Genomic DNA, 15,041 nt, shown 5'->3' on the forward strand with positions numbered 1-15,041 from the left:
AGAGCTAAAGAAGGAAACTGAAGGAATGATAACAGCGGCACAAGATCAGGCCCTAAGTAACAGATATGTTCAAAGTACGATAGACGGAAATAACATCTCTCCCATATGTAGGAAGTGCAATAACGAAAAGTGAAACCATAAACCCACATAGCAAGTGAATGCCCGGCACTTGCACAGAACCAGTACAAAAAGAGGCATGATTCAGTAGCAAAAGCCCTCCACTGGAGCCTGTGCAAGAAACATCAGCTACCGTGCAGTAATAAGTGGTACGAGCACCAACCTGAAGGAGTGATAGAAACGATCACGCAAAGATCCTCTGGGACTATGGTATCAGAACGGATAGGGTGATACGTGCAAACAGACCAGACGTGACGTTTGATTGACAAGGTCAAGAAGAAAGTATCACTCATTGATGTCACAATACCATGGGACACCAGAGTTGAAGAGAAAGAGAGGGAAAAATTGGATAAGTATCAAGATCTGAAAATAGAAATAAGAAGGATATGGGATATGCCAGTGGAAATCGTACCCATAATCATAGGAGCACTAGGCACGATCCAAGATCCCTGAAAAGGAATCTAGAAAAACTAGAGGCTGAAGTAGCTCCGGGCCTCATGCAGAAGAGTGTGATCCTGGAAACGGCACACATAGTAAGAAGAGTGATGGACTCCTAAGGAGGCAGGATGCAACCCGGAACCCCACACTATAAATACCACCCAGTCGAATTTGAGGACTGTGATAGAGCAAAAAAAAAAAAAAAAAAAAAAAAAAAAAAAAAAAAAAAAAAAAAAAAAAAAAAAAAAAAAAAAAAAAAAAAAAAATAATAATAATAATAATACAATAGCTGTTTCAACGGCATTTAATTTATATAGAATCTTCTCAATTCTTCTTATTATCTTTTTCTCGTCAGCATGTAGCTGGTGTATTAAGTTTCCTAAGGACATGTAAAGATTTTCTTTTGTCTTAGGTTTATTCCTCTAACGTGTCGACAGCGCACAGGCAGTCATCTATGAGAGTTTACAGTACAGTGAATTAAGATACAGTTTACAGTATTTATAGCATGCAAGGTCGTGTACAATCGTGGGCGGGTCGGTGGGAACGGATTTTATTGGTCGTTGGATGGAACGAAATCTCCCCCTGAGGCGTTCTGACCTGCGTAGTTTGGACGGGGTTATTAGCGTCGGTTGGGTGTTGTTTGGGACCCACCTCTTGGGCGGCAGGCTGTACAATTGATATATCTTCCGCTCGTTCTCTCCGCTTTCTCTCTCTACTTCTTCCGCTCTTTCTCTCTCTTCTTGGCTCTCTCTCTTTCTTCTCTGCAAGTTCCTCTCTCTCTCTCTCTCTCTCTCTCTCTCGTTCGCTCCTTCTAACGCTCTCTCTTTCTCTCTGCTGCTCTCTCTCTCTCTCTCTCTTTCTCTCTCTGCTTTCTCCTCTCTCTCTCTCTTGTCTCTCTCTCTCTCTCTCTCTGTCTCTCCCCCCTCGTCTCTCTCTCTCTCTCTCTCTCTGTCTCTCCCCCCTCGATCTCTCCTCTCTCTCTCGTGGATGTATACGTAGTCGGTTGGTTTCTTGCGCCATTTCTTCTTATGATTGTGGGGAGAAACTCTGTTTCTTTTACCGTGTTGATAGTCGGTTTTTTCTCTAACTATATGTAAGCTTCAAGATAACGTAGGCGTTTTCGGTCCGGTGCATGGTCAATAATTTCTATGTTCTTTATAAGCTCAGCTCTTTCTGGTCTCCTGTTGTGTTTTTTCCCTATAGTGAATGAAAATGGCCCCTTCTTGAAGATGACCACGAGAGACGCTTGGAGAGTCTGGTAGTGGTCATCCCGATATAAGAATGGTGGCATCCAACCACCGAGCATGTGAATTCGTAGATGACACTTCCTTCTCTTTAAAGACGTTTCTGGGGGCGCCGGGTTGTTTCTAAGAACAGCTGGCTGGTTTTCATGCTTTTGTAATAAATTATGAGGCTAATTTTATCACTTTCTGTAGTGGGGGAGACATTTTCACTGATTATTTCCTTATAGCCTTTTCATCTTCCAAATATTTGTGGTGATATGATTTTTATAAAATATTTTTATAGCTCCACTTTGGTCGTTAGTTACGGTCGTTCTTTCTTGGTGCCATTTATTTATGGAGTCCCTCGTTTGGCGTTCGAACCATACGGTTTGAAAAGTTATTAATTAATGAGAACTTGTGTAGACCTTTCGATTTCCCTGGTGGTTTCTCTCCATGTGGAACAGTGTGTAAGGGCGCGGCGGACGAAGGCCTCTACCACCGATCTTTTATACCTCGTCTGGGCACTCGCTGGACCCATTAAGGCATAGACCCGGGTTTGTGGGTTTCTTGTAAACCGTGGTGTGTATCCCGTAGGGGTCTGCTGTACCCGAACGTCCAGGAAGGGTAGGGCACCGTCAACGCTGCGTTCACACGTGAAGTGGAGGACGGAGATTCTTGGAAGTGTTTCTTAAAGTTTCAAGGTCCTCTTCTCTGTTAACTTTTATGAAGGTGTCGTCTATGTAGCGGTAGTATTGGGGAGGACAGGGGATCTTATTGAAAACTCTTTCTTCGACGACACTCATTAGGGGTTCTATTTGCCAACTTCTACATGAGTGTCGTCGAAGAAAGAGTTTCAATAAGACCCCTGTCCTCCCCAATGCTACCGCTACATAGACGACACCTTCATAAAAGTTAACAGAGAAGAGGACCTTGAAACTTTAAGAAACACCTTCGAAGAATGCTCCGTCCTCCACTTCACATGTGAACGCAGCGTTGACGGTGCCTACCCTTCCTGGACGTTCGGGTACAGCAGACCCCTACGGGATACACCACCACGGTTTACAAGAAACCCACAAACCCGGGTCTATGCCTTAATGGGTCCAGCGAGTGCCCAGACAGGTATAAAAGATCGGTGGTAGAGGGCCTTCGTCCGCCGCGCCCTTACACACTGTTCCACATGGAGAGAAACACCAGGGAAATCGAAAGGTCTACACAAGTTCTCATTAATAAAATAACTTTTCAAACCGTATGGTTCGAACGCCAAAAACGAGGGGACTCCATAAATAAATGGCACCAAGAAAGAACGACCGTAACTAACGACCCCAAGTGGAGCTATAAAAATATTTTATAAAAATCATATGCACCACAATATTTGGAAGATGAAAAGGCTATAAGGAAAATAATCAGTGAAAATGTCTCCCCCACTACAGAAAGTGATAAAATTAGCCTCATAATTTATTACAAAAGCAGAAAATGAAAACCAGCCAGCTGCTTCTTAGAAACAACCCGGCGCCCCCAGAAACGTCTTTGAAGAGAAGGAGTGTCATCTACGAATTCACATGCTCGGTGGATGGATGCCACCATTCTTATATCGGGATGACCACTACCAGACTCTCCAAGCGTCTCTCGTGTCATCTTCAAGAAGGGGCCATTTTCATTCACTATAGGGAAAAACACAACAGGAGACCAGAAAGAGCTGAGCTTATAAAGAACATAGAAATTATTGACCATGCACCGGACCGAAAACGCCTACGTTATCTTGAAGCTTTACATATATTAGAGAAAAACCGACTATCAACACGGTAAAAGAAAACAGAGTTTCTCCCCACAATCATAAGAAGAAATGGCGCAAGAAACCAACCGACTACGTATACATACATCACGAGAGAGAGAGGAGAGATCGAGGGGGAGAGAGACAAAGAGAGACAGAGAGAGAGAGAGAGAGACGAGCAGAGAGATCGAGTGGGGGGGGAGAGGACGAAGAGAAAGAGGAGAGAGGAAAAGAAAGGAAAGAGAGAGAGAGGAGCAAAAACAGAGAGGAGAAAGAAAGAAGGAAAGAGGAGAGGAGAGGCAGAGAGAGAAAGAGAGGAGCGGTTAGAAGGAGCGAACGAGAGAGAGAGAGAGAGAGAGAGGAACTTGCAGAAAGAGAAAGAGAGAGAGCAAGAGAGAGAGAAAGAGCGGAAGAAGTAGAGAGAGAAAGCGGGAGAGAACGAGCGGAAGATATATCAATTGTACAGCCTGCCGCCCAAGAGGTGGGTACCCCAAACAACACCCAACCGACGCTAATAACCCCGTCCAAACTACGCAGGTCAGAACGCCTCAGGGGGAGATTTCGTTTCCATCCAACGACCAATTAAAATCCGTTCCCACCGACCCGCCCACCGATTGTACACGACCTTGCATGCTATAAATACTTGTAAACTGTATCTTAATTCACTGTACTGTAAACTCTCATAGATGACTGCCTGTGCGCTGTCGACACGTTAGAGGAATAAACCTAAGACAAATGAAAATCTTTACATGTCCTTAGGAAACTTAATACACCAGCTACATGCTGACGAGAAAAAGATAATAAGAAGAATTGAGAAGATTCTATATAAATTAAATGCCGTTGAAACAGCTATTGTATTCAATGCTACTGCCCTCAGAGAAGGCCTCCTTCCTAATAATAATAATAATAATAATAATGCCTTACGCTCAACCCAGAGGATCCCCACTATAGACTGTTCAGGAGATCGTCTAAAGATGCTGCAAACTATCCCTTGCAGACTTTAGACGGAATTTGTCCAAAGTGACAGCCATCTCCGCGTGGCAGCTTATTAAGTAAATTCAGGGAACATCGGTGGGTGGGGGGTGGGGTTTAGCTTTAAATAGGACGGTGTGTCACATACTATACGACGACAAGACTGACGGTCAAAACCTTTCAACGGAAGAGAAAATGTTACGAGACGAAAAATGATGAAACTTTTCCGAGTAAAGGACGAAGGTGAATTAGCTATATACAAAGAGATTCACATAAAAGTACTCCGATTAGTGTGGCATTTTATGTCATTCAAAATAGACGAATATAAAATAACTCCTTTTCCCTGAATTCGTCATCAGAAAGCTCCTGAGAAGTTTGGTTATTTATATATATGTCACCCCTTCCCACCCCTTTTCACCCTATCTCGTATTGAGGCTGAACTTGGACTTGAAGGGACTCGGAAGTGTCACCTTTCATCTCAGCGACCTAGAAATCTATGGGTTAGACACTAATATCTATCACTTTCAGTTATTTTCATTTTCATCCCTTTACCAACGCCCTCCCCACAACAACCCCATTGGTGCTATTGATGTCTTACCCGCACAGTATTCTTTCCCCGATTCTAAGTTATATGTAAATCCGGTTTTGTCGAAATTACTCGATGTGCGTCAGTGTATGTGGCACAAACACGCATACTTCCATATATATATATATATATATATATATATATATATATATATATATATATATATATATATATATATATATATATATATATATATATATATATATATAATATATATATATATATATATATATATATATATAAATATATATATATATATATATATATATATATATATATTATATATAGGCTAACATAAATTCGAGCCTTGTTCATTAAAGCAAAACGCAACATGGTGCGTGAACGAATTATAAGTTTATAAACTTGAATAACAAAACCCCAGTGAAACCCTGAATAATCCTCCAAGGGGGATGAGGATTAAGTTGAAATCTCTGCTTCGCTCCAATGCAACGTTTGAAAAATAATATTATGAGTTTGGATCTTGTTATCAATCAGAGGTTAAATAAAGAAAATTTGCCTTAATTCACAAGTGTATGTTTTGGGATTTATGTAAAAGAGGGCGTATGAATATCAGCCAGTGTTCCAGAACCAAGATTAATTAAAAGCATGCCACGAATATCAGTCAGTGTTCCGAATTGGTCATACATTTATCAGGACCAAGCTTCGATTGAGAATACGTGCCAGCCTCAGCGGGAAGTTTGGGATAGGCGAGAGCTAGATCACGCATAACCACAGGTGAAAATGTGAGAGACAGGTTGCAGTAGGTAGGTCCCGACAGGTTTCTGCATTGTTTCCAAGCCATCAGCATGGTGGCTTGAAAATAAAGCTGAAACAGGTCAGGACCTAGTACGTCAGTTTCCCATTTTTTCACCTGTGGAAATTTGTGATCTATATATATATAAATTATATATATTATATATATATATATATATATATATATATATATACTGTGTCAGTGTATGTATGTGTACTTGGATGAGTGTTTGTGAACGGACAGGTGTGTGAGGTTTTCCGGACTTTTCCATTAAGCACAAGAAATTCTCTCTCTCTCTGTCAGCAAAAAATTTCAAAGCATCAGCTCCGAAATTCTACTCAAGAGATAATAACTGTATTTATTATGCAAGAGGATATTGCAGAAACGGAGAAAATTGCAGATTCAGACACAAAATGAATAATTATGATGAAGGAAGATCAAATATTATGGAAAAGTTGGATTTTTTAATGTCAGAATTTCTGGAAATGAAAAAAAGAACAACATACCAGAACAGGAAAGAGACATGGGAAAAATCCTTATTACTACCAGTATTAAATGAAGGAGAAAACACGCAAACCATCATAGTGATGAATGCGCAGGGTTTAGTTACGAGTAACTCAAAAAGAAAAATAAAGTACTTAGAAGAACTAACCCAAAATGAAAAGAAAATAGATATAATGAATATAAGTGAAACCTGGTATTCCCAAGAGACTGGGAATGATGATCAAATAAAAGGGTTCCAAACTTATAGATCAGATAGAAAAAATAGGAATCAAGGGGGAACCGCAATATATGGGAAAGACAAAAAACAAGGAAAAAATTATATGAGAAATATAGTAACTCAGAATGTGAACTAATAGCGGTAGAATTTGAATCTGAAAAATTGATGAACATAGTAATATATAGACCTCCTAATACTAAAGAGTTTGACTTAATAATTGAAAAATTGGATGATATATGTAGAAATCACAAGGACTGGACTATTCTCCTATCTGGTGACTTCAACTTTCCTTTCGTAGAATGGAAAGAACGAATAGGAGATTGTGGTTGTACTTATACATATAAAAAAGAGAGTAATAGTAGTGCAGAAGATAAGAGGCAATTTGAAAAGCTATTAGATATGCTACTAGAATACAAACATTCAACAAATAAATCACCTGCCAACAAGAAAGGAAAATACTTTAGACCTAGTATTTGTGAACGAGATGAATTATGTTAAAGAAATAATAGTTTATAATGCGAATATTTCAGACCATAATGTCATAGAATTAACAGTTCATTCCAAAGCAAGTGAAAATAGAGATAAGCAAGAAATGAAAAGTGGGAAGGATATGGAAAATACAACTTTCTACAGTAAAAATATAAAATGGTCAGAAATTAATGAAGAATTAAACAAAGATTGGGATAACATTTTCTACAGTAAAAATTAAAAATGGTCAGAAATAATGAAGATTAAACAAAAGGGGGAAGTGGGATAACATTTTCGTAAGTGATGACTAAGGGTAAAACGGAGATATTATATAAAATATTGGAGAAAATAGTGGAAAAATATATACCGAAGAAGAAAAGTAAACATCATTCATGCATACAAGAGACAGAAGGATCTTGTTCCAGAAAATCAGAAAGTGGAAAAAAGGTCTTGCCAAAAGAAAAAAATGCATGGAAAGTTATAGAACTAAAAAGTAGATAGAAAATGCAGAACAAAAGATTATACAATCAAAAGAAAATGAAAAACGGGACTTGGAAGAAAAAACCCTATTAAATATCAAGCAAAACCCCAAGCTATTATACTCATATGCGAAGAAGATGAATAAAAGAAGAATAGAAATAGGCCCTCTGAGAATTGAAGGGAGATTAACGAATGAAAAAAAAGGAAATTTGCAACATACTGGCAGAACGATATAAGAGAGAATTCACCCCTAGAATAGATAATGAAGATAATGATATAGAAGTAAGGGATGAAAATAGTGAATATTTAGCTGACATAGATATTAATGAAGCTGATATTGTGCAGGCTATTAATGAAATTAAAAATGGAGCTGCTGCAGGGCCTGACCTGGTGGAATTTCCAATGCTATTTGTTAAAGAAAGTAGTTCATTCTATCGCAAAGCCACTTGCAATATTATTAAGACAAAGTGTAGATACAGGCAAGATTTATGATGAGCACAAATTAGCATATATTACCCCTACTTTCAAAAGTGGATCAAGACTAGAGGCAAGTAATTATAGGCCTGTGAGTCTAACATCACATATTATGAAAGTGTATGAAAGGGTAATGAAGAAAATATTATGAAACATTTAATAAAAATAATTTGTTTAATAAAGGACAACATGGTTTCGTACCCGGAAAAAGTACACAAACCCAACTGTTAGTCCACCGTGAGAACATATTCAAAAATATGAAAAGCGGAAATGAAACACATGTGGTTTATTTAGACTTTGCAAAAGCTTTTGATAAAGTAGACCATAATATTATTAGCGAAGAAAATTAGAAAACACAATATCGTGGATAAAGTAGGAAGATGGTTAAAAGAATTTTTACACAACAGAAAACAGATAGTTATTGCAAACGACGAGAAATCGATGAAGTCAAGGTAATATCCGGTGTGCCGCAAGGTACGGTGTTAGCTGCAATACTGTTTGTTATTATGATTGAAGACATAGACAATAATGTGAAGGATTCGGTAGTGAGTAGTTTCGCAGATGACACAAGAATAAGTAGAGAAATTACTTGTGATGAAGATAGGAACGCTCTACAAAGAGACCTTAACAAAGTATATGATTGGGCAGAGGTAAATAGGATGGTATTTAACTCTGATAAATTTGAATCATAAATTATGGAGACAGAGAAAGAAAGCTATATGCATATAAGGGACCTAATAATGAGACTCATCACAAATAAAGGAAGCGGTTAAAGACCTTGGTGTGATGATGAATAGGAACATGTTATGCAATGATCAAATAGCAACTCTGTTGGCAAAATGTAAAGCAAAAATGGGAATGTTGTTACGGCACTTCAAAACAAGAAAAGCTGAACACATGATTATGCTTTATAAAACATATGTTCGTAGTCCACTTGAATATTGCAATATGATATGGTACCCACAATATCAAAAGGATATTGCACAAATAGAGAGTGTACAAAGGTCCTTTACAGCTAGAATAGAAGAAGTTAAGGACCTAGACTACTGGGAAAGACTACAATTCTTAAAATTATATAGTCTAGAAAGGAGAAGAGAACGCTACATGATAATTCAGGCATGGAAACAGATAGAAGGAATAGCAGAAAATATCATGGAACTAAAAATATCAGAAAGAGCAAGCAGAGGTAGATTAATAGTGCCCAAAACTATACCAGGAAAAATAAGGAAAGCACACAGGACATTAATCCACTACGCACCAGCATCGATAATGCAGCGTCTATTCAATGCGTTGCCAGCTCATCTGAGGAATATATCAGGAGTGAGCGTAGATGTGTTTAAGAATAAGCTCGACAAATATCTAAACTGCATCCCAGACCATCCAAGATTGGAAGATGCAAAATATACCGGAAGATGTACTAGCAACTCTCTGGTAGACATTAGAGGTGCCTCACACTGAGGGACCTGGGGCAACCCGAACAAGATGTAAGGTCTGTAAGGTAAGGTAAGGTAAGGTCTCTCTCTCTCTCTCTCTCTCTGTGCGTGTAATGTTACCTACTTACTTCTTAGATATGTTTTATTTACATATGGCTTTGCTGAAGGTCGATTTTACATCAGTACTGAATATTTATGAAATTTACGAATAAATAATTATGCATATAAATTGATATTGAGGTTTATGATCAACTCTCTCCAACTACGGGGAAGAGTGGCACAGAATTGAAATGATGTATTTACAGATTTCACAGGACATACTACAAGCATCAGATGAAGGTCGGTTTAAAACAAGAAACTTTCCAGGAAAGTGAGTGTTGACATTGACGACAATTAGCTGTCCTGTCTACAGAACTATCTATCTATCTGTCCATCTCTCCATTTATTTAGCGCAGCCCTTCCAGAAGGAATAAGTTGAGTTGAGTTGAATATAGAATTTAGGTCAAAGGCCAAGCACTGGGACCTATGAGGTCATTCAGTGCTGAAATGGAAAATGACGGTAAAAGGTTTGAAAGGTGTAACAGGAAGAAAACGTCAAAGCAGTTGCCACTATGAATGAACTGTTAGGAGAGGATGGAGAGACAGATGAAGAAAGACTATATAAAAGAAGGTACGGTAAAAGGAACGAAAGTGGTTGCAGCTAGGGGTCTAAAGAAGGCACGCTGCAAAGAACCTTATGTAATGCCTACAGTGCACCGCATGAGGTCCACTGACGGCACTACCGCCCTACGGGGCAAAAGGCATAAGTCGAAAACTGACCTTCTCAGTGCTTCCTGGATAAATCTACCGAGAGAAGCGATTCCAACGGAAGAATTTTTCAAAGTGAATTCGAATTCCAAGAACATCTCCTCTTTCTCTCTTTGGAAGGGTAACCTGGGAAAAATCAGAGGAAAAACTTTTAGCCCTTTTCTGCGTGTTCCTTTTTTTCTCCTACAAGAAAATAGCTTTTTCTAATTGAATCATTCATTTTTATTTGCTATGTTTTTCTATCATACAAACTTTGAATTCCTTAGAGGTCAGTTATCGTAATTTCTGATCTGTGCGCCACAAGATTTTTCACTAAAGTTTAATAAAAAGTTTTACCACGATACCTAATAGATAACATGAATTCTAGACGCTTTATATGTTGAGTACCTCGTTGGGCGAATGGGTTACGTGCTCGCCTACCGACTTGGTAGCCCGAGTTCGCTTCATCGCTTTACCAATGCGGAATCAGAGGAACTTGTTTCTGGTGATTAGAAATTCATTTTTCGATATAACGTGGTTCGTATCCCACAATAAGCTGTAGGTCCCGTTGCTAGGTGACCAACTGGTTCCTAGCTAGGTAAAAAGTTCGAATCCTTTAGGCCAGACCTAGGAGGGCTGTTAATCAGCTCAGTGAACTGGTTAAGCTAAGATATACTTAGCTTAACTTTCTCTCTCTCTCTCTCTCTCTCTCTCTCTCTCTCTCTCTCTCTCTCTGTGTGTGTGGAATTTTTGAAAAGAAACAACTAATATATATGTAACCATAAATGCAAATTTATCAAAACAAAAAGTTTAAACTAAACATGATTCATTTGTGTCATATGGTAAAATAAATAATTAAACATTTTAAAGTCAACATGAAATATTGAACATGCAAAAACTATTGAACCTCTGAATTGTATATATCTCTTCGAAAGACATGTATTTTGAATGCTTGTTACCTTTCTGTGATAATTTAGTTGGCCATGGTATACCAAACAAAAACAGTGAAAACGATACCATTGATATCTAGGAAATCCTCATACAGTCATCATGTCACTTTCTATGATATTCAATAGAACAGATCTTCCAATAGAATATTTTTACATTATCACAGCTAATTATCTCATATGCGATTGATTTCACCTGTATTCTATCGCATTCAGTTTTATTCGACGTCATTGATCTTCTTTCGAACAAAAACTCTTTTGTGGAACTTCAAAGCTCCTAAAAATTAGGTGATTAACATTCATTCCCTTCATACAAAAGACTACACTGAATCTGTATTTAGAAATGAATATAGGGTGATTACTAATAGATGATAAGAAATTTAAAGTCAGAGAGAGAGAGAGAGAGAGAGAGAGAGAGAGAGAGAGAGAGAGAGAGAGAGAGAGAGAGAGAGAGAGAGATTGATTCCAAAAAATAACTCATCAGGTATATTCCTTAATTCTCTGAAACACACAAACACCATACTCGCGTAGATTGGAAAGCTTCAGAGGGAATACGTTTTTAGATACAAAAATTTAAAAAGATTTGTTGTGTTGAAAAGGATTGCTGCTTCAGCTCCATTAATTTTATATAGAGTCTTCTCTATTTACCTTATCAGAGACTTTTCTGTGTTGCTCAGACTGGCAAGCAACGTGCCAGAGGGGATCGTCAAATCCGGTGGGGTAATTTCCGATATTCTTTATTACTATTTCTACTCTCTCTCTCTCTCTCTCTCTCTCTCTCTCTCTCTCTCTCTCTCTCTCTCTCCCTCTTTCTTCGTGACGTTTCGCCCAGATCTGCCAGGGCATTATCACGTCGCGAGAGAGAGGGACAGCGAGATACTATTAATAAAGTCTCTCTCTCTCCAAAGAGGGTAATCTCCGATATTCTTTATTACTATTTCTATTAGAATCTACTCTCTCTCTCTCTCTCTCTCTCTCTCCCTCGTTGCACCCAGATCTGCCAGGGCATTATCACGTCGCGAGAGAGAGAGAGAGAGAGAGAGAGAGATATTATTAATAAAGTCTCTCTCTCTCTCTCTCTCTCTCTCTCTCTCTCTCTCTCTCTCTCTCTCTCTCTCTCTCTCCAAAGAGGCCAGCAATGCAAAACTCTTACAGTTCCCCCTTGGCAAAACTTCGAAAATGTCAGCACACTCCAGACTGTCGCAACGCCTGAACTACAAACGAAGTGTGGCATGATCTGGAAATATTACGGCCTCTTCACCCCACCTGGAGTCAGCAACTCCCACAGGTAAAGACATTAGCGTTACTATTCACAGAGGGAAATACGACTATTTTCGCATTCGTTCTTCGCGCTTACTCCGCTGGTGTGGTGGATAATGTCGTGACATGCAGCTCAGATGTCAGGCGATGAAAAATCACTGACTCTGTATCATGATCAGTTACTGCTGCAGTGTTGGGGAGGGGGGGGGGTCTTTAGCGGTGGGAGGTTGGAACCAACATTCTTTGGAAGATTCAATTTCAAGTCAGTGGCCCCTTTGGTGGGCTTGTTCCATGTGAATAGGTTTCATCTCCCGAAATAATAATAATAATAATAATAAAATAATAACTAAATAATAATAATAAATAATAATAATAATAATAATAATAATAATAATAATAATGGCAATGGCTACAGAGGGGAGAGCTAAAGAAGGAAACTGAAGGAATGATAACAGCGCCACAAGATCAGGACCTAAGAACCAGATATGTTCAAAGAACGATAGACGGAAATGACATCTCTCCCATATGTAGGAAGTACAATACGAGAAATGAAACCATAAACCACATAGCAAGCGAATGCCCGGCACTTGCACAGAACCAGTACAAAAAGAGGCATGATTCAGTGGCAAAAGCCCTCCACTGGAGCCTGTGCAAGAACCATCAGCTACCTTGCAGTAATAAGTGGTACGAGCACCAACCTCAGGGAGTGATAGAAAACGATCAGGCAAAGATCCTCTGGGACTATGGTATCAGGACGGATAGGGTGATACGTGCAAACAGACCAGACGTGACGTTGATTGACAAAGTCAAGAAGAAAGTATCACTCATTGATGTCGCAATACCATGGGACACCAGAGTTGAAGAGAAAGAGAGGGAAAAAATGGATAAGTATCAAGATCTGAAAATAGAAATAAGAAGGATATGGGATATGCCAGTGGAAATCGTACCCATAATCATAGGAGCACTAGGCACGATCCCAAGATCCCTGAAGAGGAACCTGGAAAAACTTAAGAGGCTGAAGTAGCTCCAGGACTCATGCAGAAGAGTGTGCTCCTGGAAACGGCGCACATAGTAAGAAAAGTGATGGACTCCTAAGGAGGCAGGATGCAACCCGGAACCCCACACTATAAATACCACCCAGTCGAATTGGAGGACTGTCATAGACAACAAATAAATAAATAAATAAATAATAATAATAATAATAATAATAATAATAATAATAATAATAATAATAATAATAATAATAATAATAAGGGAATTAAAGTTTTCTATTGACGCTTTTCAAAACTTACTATTCTGTCATGGGAAGAATGCTTCAGCCGCCAAAACATTTGACAGCTAATATGGAGGTTGTATACATGAACGTCAGTATGAATGTAGTGCATATGCATATACTCGTTCTCATACACCTAAACGTATTCCCAGTGCAGACGACCACCAGCGAATAACGGAAATTTAATCTGAACATGAGGCGAATATGAGCTCCAACTTAGTTCCTCGTTGGACGAGTGGTTTTCGCGCTCGGGTACCAATCCGGTGGTACGAAGTTCGATTCTCGGCTCGGCCAACGCGGAATCAGAGGAATTTATTTCTGGTGATAGAAATTTATTTCTCGATATAATGTGGTTTGGATCCCACAATAAGCTGTAGGTCCAGTTGCTGGGTGACCAATTGGTTCCTAGCCACGTAAAAATATCTAATCCTTCGGGCCAGCCCTAGGAGAGCTGTTAATCAGTTCAGTGGTCTGGTAAAACTAAGATATACTTAACTTAATCCAACTTAGTTTTGATACCTCAATAAATGTATGAGTAATCAATAATGAAATGAAATAATGCATTAATGTCCTGATTGTGACAGCTTTCCAGAGGCTGAAAAAATGAAAAGGATTTTACAGAAATATATATAAAGCAAAATATAAAAATATATGTTCTGACTGACGAATTAATATTTTTTTCAACTTTCCAAAAACACGTGTGACATAGAAGCAATATTTTGAATAAACGCTAAACACAAATAAAAGAGCAATTGCTATCAAACGCCACCATAAATCCATATGATGGAGAATTAACCAAATATTGGAGGAAATGAATAGCTCGTTGTTTGCTAAAGAATAATAATAATAGTACAAAAGGACGAATGGTTGGGTTTAGTTTTATTCAAAATATCTGTTTTCCATAAAAAGAATTTCAATATTGTTTTGGAAAACGATAAGTGCTAATATTTGCTCAAACGAATATTCATCAGTCATCCTCCTATATGCATACAAACACTGACACGCCCACATAATCACACACACACACACACACACACACACACACACACACACACACACATATATATATATATATATATATATATATATATATATATATATATATAATGGGCACACGGGTGTGTGTGTGTGTGTGTGTGTGTATGCTCATGTACGTATATAGTATATACACTGGAAGTTTGTTACGCTCTCTAGTGAGCTAATAGTTTGTTAATTAAATAAATGTACGTTACGCTCTATAGTAAATTAATAGTTTGTCTATGAAATAAATGTATGTCGTGCTCTATAGTAAATTAAAAGTTTGTCTATTAAATAAATATATGTTACGCTCTATAGTAA

The sequence above is a fragment of the Macrobrachium nipponense genome, chromosome 3 (genome assembly GCF_015104395.2).
Source record: "Macrobrachium nipponense isolate FS-2020 chromosome 3, ASM1510439v2, whole genome shotgun sequence".
Classification (NCBI taxonomy): Eukaryota; Metazoa; Arthropoda; class Malacostraca; order Decapoda; family Palaemonidae; genus Macrobrachium; species Macrobrachium nipponense.